Below are 7,345 nucleotides of genomic sequence, written 5' to 3'. Positions count from 1 at the left end.
ATTATTTGTAATTGCTTAAAAAGCATTTCAAACGTGCCTATATAAAAGCATGCCCTATGTTTGTTTTTAGAGAAAATTTAATTCAAGTTTCAGTGAATTAAGGAATTAAGCCTTTGGCTTGTTTTTCTTTTTTTGGGTGTTCTATATCTCTAGGCTTTTCTTTGGGTGGTGAGCGTGTTCTTGCTTTGTATCTCAGAGAGATTATCTGTGAGTGATGATCGCTAGAACTCTGTATTCCTAGAATGGATTTTTTTGGATGGTGTTTTTTTTTTATATTAAACTATGTATCCCTTGGGTGGATTTCTTTGGGTGATGAGTTTTTATCTATCAATTGTTCTAGTTCTTGGAAATTTTGGGTTTACCACTATTCTCAAATTCTTGGTTGGTGTTGGAGTGTTCGTTGTTGTCTTTTTCCTCTATTTTTGGGCATCAAATTTGGTATCAGAGCATCCCAGGTTGTCATGGCTACTCGAGGGTGTGGTCGAAGAGGGCAAGAAGTTGAAGGACCAAATCGCGAGCGGGATCTTCGTGATGATGCGAATGAAGAATTGCGGAGAGAAGTGCAGCGGCTTCAACAAAATTTGGCACGTCTTCAAACTTTGAGACATAATATCCCAAATCATGAATCAGAGGAAGAAGAATCATATGATGAGGAAGAAGAGACCAATCCTTTTCATCATGATCATAGCCCAACATCGAATCGTTCTCGAAGGAGTCACAAGTTTCAACGAGAGTTCGACATCAAAGTTGATTTTCTTGATTTTGAAAGAAGGGCGCATCTTGATGAGTTCATTGATTGGTTGCATACGGTGGAGTGCATTTTTGAATACAAAGATGTACCAGAAGATCGCAAGGTGAAAATTGTAGCCATCAAATTGAAGAAACACGCCTCTATCTGGTGGGAGCATTTTAAGAAACAGAGGGCACATGAAGGAAAAAGGTGAATTGTGACATGGGAAAAGATGAGAAAGGTGCTGAGATAGAAATTTCTTCCAGATAATTATAGATAAGATGTTTTTTTCAAATTTCATAATTTAAGTAAAAAGAATTATCTGTAGAAGATTATACTGCTGAATTTGAGTATCTAATGTTGCGGTGTGATATTTAGAAGCCCGAGGAGCAAACCATAGCCCGTTATCTTGGCGGATTACATGGTGAAATTTGTGACGTGATACAATTGCAACCTTATTGGACTTCTAATAGTGTGTGCAAGCTTACAGCTAAGGTGGAGAAGCAATTGAAGGAGCATCGTAGGGGAGTTTTTTGCTCTACAAGTTGTGACACTCCATGTAATCGGGAGAGTGTCAGACCTTCCAAGGTTAGTTCCACCAAGGCGTCCTTGTCAAAATCTCTTCTAAAGCAGAAGACCAGTAGTTGGTTCTAGTTGATGCTTCAAATGCCAAGATATAGGCCATATTGCATCTGATTGTCCTAACCACAAAATTATTTCTCTTGTGGAGGGAGACGAAGGTGAAGCCGAAGATTTGGATGAACCAACATATGATGAGGAGATAGAAGAAGATGAAGTGCTTTATGCCGATCAAAGAGTATCTTTGGTGGTTTGTAGGAGCTTGAGCGCAGTATATGTAGAAGATGACGAGTGACAGCACTTCTCATGGTAAAGTCTGTGATGTGATCATTGACGGGGGGAGCTATGAGAATGCCGTGGCAGCAACAATAGTGGAAAAATTGAAGCTCAAAATGAAAAATCATCCTCAACCATACAAGCTTTCTTGGCTTCGCAAGGATAATGAGGTAAAGGTTCACAAGTGTTGCCTTATTCAATTTTCTATTGGCAAGAAATATTCCAATGAGTTGCTTTGTGATGATATATCTATGGATGCTTGTCACTTATTACTTGGTCGTCCATGGCAATATGATAGAAAAGTGATGCATGATGGGTTCAAAAATACATATTTCTTTGTGAAGGATGGGATGAAGATTGTGTTAGGGCCTACTAAGATAGAGAGCAGTCCCAAGCCTTCTAAAGAGGAGGGAAGTAACCTTTTATCCAAAACTGAAGTTAGAAAGGCCATAGTGAAACTCGTAGAACCTATGCCCTTATTGTTCTAGAGGAGAATGAGGAGAAGCGTGAGTTGCCTCCTATCATGAATACTTTGCTTCATGAATTTTTTAACATTGTTCTCGATGAAATTCTACCTGGACTACTACTTATGAGAGACATACAACATTGCATCGACTTCATACCCGGTGCTAGACTCCCAAACAAGGCAGCATATAGGATGAATCTTAGGGAGCAAGAAGAGTTACAGAGGCAAGAAGACGAGTTGATTGCTAAGGGGTTAGTGAGGGAAAGTATGAGTCCATATGCAGTCCAGCTCTTCTTGTGCCTAAAAAGGATGGTTCTTGGCGTATGTGCGTTGATAATAGAGTAGTGAACAAGATCACAATTAAGTACCGGTTTCTAATTCCACGTCTTGATGACCTACTTGATCTATTACATGGTGCTTCTATATTTTTGAAGATTGATCTTAGGAGCAGTTATCATTGGATCCGAATGAGGCCAGGAGACAGGTGAAAGACTGCATTCAAGACAAGGAATGGATTGTATGAGTGGATGGTTATGCCATTCGGATTGTTGAATGCTCCGAGTACTTTTATGCACCTTATTAATCAGCTCGTCTGCCTTTGATTGGATTTTCTTTGAATCATGTATTTAAACCTTTTATTGGTTTATTTGTTGTAGTTTACTTTGACGATATTTTAGTGTACAACAAGTACATTGATCAGCATTTGATGTATCTTCGTTAAGTTTTTGAGAAGCTTCGGAAACAAAAGTTGTATGCGAACTTGAAGAAGTGTCACTTTTGCACTACTAGCATCATCTTCTTAGGCTTTGTGGTCTCAAGTGATGGAATCAAGATAGATCCAAGCAAGGTGGAGGCGATCACAAGCTGGCCTGCTCCGAAGTCTGTTCATGATATCCGAAGTTTTCATAAGTTAGCTTCATTTATCATCGATTTATGAAAAATTTTAGTACTATTATTTCTCCTATCACTGATTGCTTGAAATGGGGAGTCTTTAAGTGGACTGAAGAAGCTCAGAAGACTTTTGAGGTTTCAAAGAGAAAGGTAACTGAAGCTTCTATATTAACATTGCCAAATTTCGAAAGCATATTTGAAGTAGATTGTGATGCTTCTAATGTGGGCATTGGTGCCGTCCTTAGTCAAGAAGGTAAGCCTATTGCCTATTTTAGTGAGAAGTTAATTGAGTCTTGGAGGTGATATTCTAATGATAACAAGGATAGATATTATCGTGCGAGCCTTGGATCACTGGAGCCATTATATTTTGCCCAAAAAATTTGTTCTCTTTTCTAATCATGAAGCACTGAAGTACATCAATAGGCAACCCAAATTGAACCGACGACATGCTCACTGGGTAGAATTTTTGTAGACCTATTCATTCACCATTAAGCATAAGTCCGGACTTCAGAATAAGGTGGCTGATACCCTAAGTTTCTATGTGTTGCCCAAGGAGACAACCCAAGAGGGGAGGATGAATTGGGTTTGGATTAATTATTGACAAATTAAAACTTGATTAGTAAATAATTAAACCTAATGCAAGCAGGTTAATTAAGATACTTGATGAGAAGATTGGAAGAGACAAATAGCTAATGCAAACACAAGAAAATTTTATAGTGGTTCGGAGCCAACCCTTGCTCCTACGTCCACTCCCTAAGCTTCACTTAGGAGTACACTATAATCCCTTGGATTACAGCCGGTTGTTTTACAAGTTCACAACCCAACTTGTTGTTTTCGCGAGATCACAACAAACTCGATCGGTTTTCATAGGCTCACCGACTAGAACTACCCGATTGTTTTTCCGGGATCATCAAACCCTTACACCGTTAGTTTTAACTTTGGCTCACCAACAAATCTTACAACCTTTGATTCAATCCCCCGATTGAATCAAGTGAGAAAAACAGTTTGGAAAAATATACAAGGAAAGCTTCTTAAAAAGCAAATATGAATCAATATGAATAGAGTAAAGTTAGAAGCCCTCAAACAGATTTCGGAAGAGGAAGAAAGGGCTTCTCGAACTCTAAGTCTTCTCTTTGAGTGCACTGAAGATTTGATGTCAGAAGAAGAGCCTTGAATGCGAAGGAAAAACTTCTAGAAATGAATTGAATGCGTTTCTTCCTTCTTTTTCTTGTCTTTTCTCTCAATGGACTCTTGGTAGTTGGAAACGACTTAATGCACAGATGGAGTAACTCTCTTGTTTTCTACTACTGTTTACTCTGGCTATTTAACCAGTCCCTTTTGAAAAATAGCCGTTAGACACTGATTTGTAGCCGTTCTGCACAGTCTGCACCTCCTGACAATGTATCCGTTGGGGTTGGAGTCGTCTCGCTCGATCTGGAGTCGACTCGGCTGTTGCTGGAGTCGAGTCATGCTTTACTGGAGACGACTCGCCCACTGTTCAGGATTTGAATTAAAGTGCCGTCCCAACCTGGAGTCGACTCGGTCCAATCCTGGAGTCGACTCGCCAAGATCTGGAGATGACTCGGCATTTTGGAGACGGCTCGTTCTCAGAATTCTAGAGATCTATTTTTTCTGCATTTCTCTTTCGCGTCGACTCGGATCCTCTTGGAGTCGACTCGGCTCTCAGAGCCCGAAAAACCGATCCTCTGTTTGTTGATCTGAGCTGCCTCGGAGTCGACTCGCACTTTGTTGGGGTCGACTCGGCTGACTTGGGGTTGACTCTCGAATTCTCGGAGTCGACTCGTTCACAGGGTCACTGAGTTTGGTTTTCTGCCTTTCAGTCCGCTTTCCTCTGAGAGTCGACTCTTGGCACGATTAGGAGTCGACTCGCCAAACGTTGGAGTCGACTCGCATCCTTCTGGAGTCGACTCGGTAACAGGGTCTAGAAAACACCTCTCTGTCTTTCTGTCTGTTACTCCTTGGAGTCGACTCGGATCTGTAGAGAGTCGACTTGTCAAGCATCGGAGTCGACTCGAAGCCTTCTGGAGTCGACTCGGTAACAGGGTCTAAAAACCATCGTTCTGTCTTTCTGTCTGTTACCCTTTGGAGTCGACTCGGAACCGTCGGGAGTCGACTCGGCAAGCATCGGAGTCGACTCGGTGACAGGGTCTGTCCCCCTTTTTGATGATAACAAAACATTGAGTATTTGTAAAGTGAATTGCTCAAGCAAGAGATGATTTATAGTAAAGTTTTGAAATGAATTCAAATGTCTAGTCATTTAATTTATCCAAAATTGAAAGGTATGTGTTGGCGGAGGCCTGAGGGGCCGAGTCAACGTTGGCGGAGGCCTGGAGGGCCGAGTCAGTCCTGCCGCCTGCCAACGTGGATGCGCTGGAGGAGTAGGGTGGGTATACCACTAGGGGGTCCCTGAACCCACTGGCGAGGCCCTGTCGGAGTCCGGAGTTGGGCGAGGCTTGGTCGGAGTCGACTCGTGGCGCTATGGGCCCCTGCGCTAGTTTAAGAAAATAAAGTTGCGCCTTCACTAACACCTGCGGGTTTTGGTGTAATGGTAGCGCTTGATCCTGACAATTGGTATCAGAGCCATAGGTCTCGAGTTCGAAACCCAGGCATCACGTTGGGGGGGGGGGATTGTTGGCGGAGGCCTGAGGGGCCGAGTCAACGTTGGCGGAGGCCTGGAGGGCCGAGTCAGTCCTGCCGCCTGCCAACGTGGATGCGCTGGAGGAGTAGGGTGGGTTATACCACTAGGGGGTCTCTGAACCCACTGGCGAGGCCCTGTCGGAGTCCGGAGTTGGGCGAGGCTTGGTCGGAGTCGACTCGTGGCGCTATGGGCCCCTGCGCTAGTTTAAGGAAATAAAGTTGCGCCTTCACTAACACCTGCGGGTTTTGGTGTAATGGTAGCGCTTGATCCTGACAATAACAAGTCAAATTGCACAGTTTTTTTTGAAAGAAAATTTCTATTCATTGTATTAAAGTCAAGATTGAGTACAAAAGTAAATACATATCAGAAAAGTCCTCAAGGGACTATACATCATAAAATCAAAAATACACTAGGGTCGTCTAGTAGTGGAGGATGTGGCTCCCCCACTTAGTCTAGCATGTTGCATGACCAAGCTTATCCCCTCAGATACATTCCCTAGTTGTGCGATGATCTCAGAGGTGGCCCTAGATTGTATCTCAGTTAGTTGGATCACAGTCTCCTGAATAGTGTCAAGCTTGAGGATTAATGCATTTGCAAGCCTTTCCGCACCTTGACTCTGGCTTTCCATCTCTCTGATGCTGTCTCGCATCTTCCTCGTGTCTTTCTTTATGTCGCTAAGGCTCCAGTATTGACCCTGGACTAGGCTCCTTATGTTGGATATCTCCTCCTTAAGGTCTGCTATCATCTTGGATACCGCTGCTGTGGAGGGAATGACGTCAGTGGAGGGAGCACTAAGTGGACCTCGCAGCTCTCTCAATATGTCATCTCTCAGCTCCCTCACTATCTCCTCTCTCATCTCCCGGAGTTGCTCAGTGTTGATCCGGACTTCTAGGGGTTGCTGAGGTGGTGGAGCTGTAGATGGTCCAGCTAAAGTGGATGGGAATGAGGGACCAGAAGTGGATGGAAAAGTGGGAGGAGCTGTGTAGTGGTCCTGGTCATGGTCAGGGCTAGGTGAATGGTGAGTAGTAGGGTCAGATGGTGTGGATGAAGATGTTCTCCTAACCCAGACTCCCTCTACTTTATGGAAGCCTATTCTGTGAAAAGTCCCCTCACCCATATGATCAGTGTGCCTGAGGGAGCGTGTGGGTTCTCCCTCAAGGATAGGGACCTCTAATTTCCTAAAGATAAGTGTAAAGAGCATACCATAGGGAAGGCTTAGCCTAGGCTTATCTAAGGGTTCACAGAGATACCTATAGATTAGCTTTGGAAAGTTTATGGAAATGTCATGTAGAATGTAGAACATCAATGCTAGGTCCTTTTCTGAGACAAAGTTAAACCGACCAATCTTAGGAAAAAGGGTCCTAGATATGATGCTCAGGAGGAGTCGCATTTCAGTCGAAAGCTGATTTGCAGACACCTCCTCTATGGGGGACTGGGGTGGTCTCCCTAAAATGGCCGTAAGGGCCTCTGTCCTATCTGTAGGATGTGTGGGAGCGATCCCATCGCGAGACAAGTGGAGGATCCTAGCAATGAGATCTTCGGAAATGAGAATGGGGACATTGGCCACTACCCCTTGGACACCACTGCCACCCCTTGTGACGGTCCCATAAAATTCCCTAACTAACCCTAGGTAGGTAGGGAGGTCAAGAGAACAGAAATATTCTAAGTTTTGGGCTCTAAGGTGATGCCCTAGGTTGAACCCTTCCTGGGAGAGGAAGTCAAAGTTGACTTGTCTTCCGTTAGA

This window comes from Phoenix dactylifera, chromosome 2 (genome assembly GCF_051530095.1).
Source record: "Phoenix dactylifera cultivar Ajwa chromosome 2, Ajwa_hap1_PhDact_Kaust_v1.1, whole genome shotgun sequence".
Classification (NCBI taxonomy): domain Eukaryota; kingdom Viridiplantae; phylum Streptophyta; class Magnoliopsida; order Arecales; family Arecaceae; genus Phoenix; species Phoenix dactylifera.
This window is presented reverse-complemented; position numbering follows the sequence as displayed.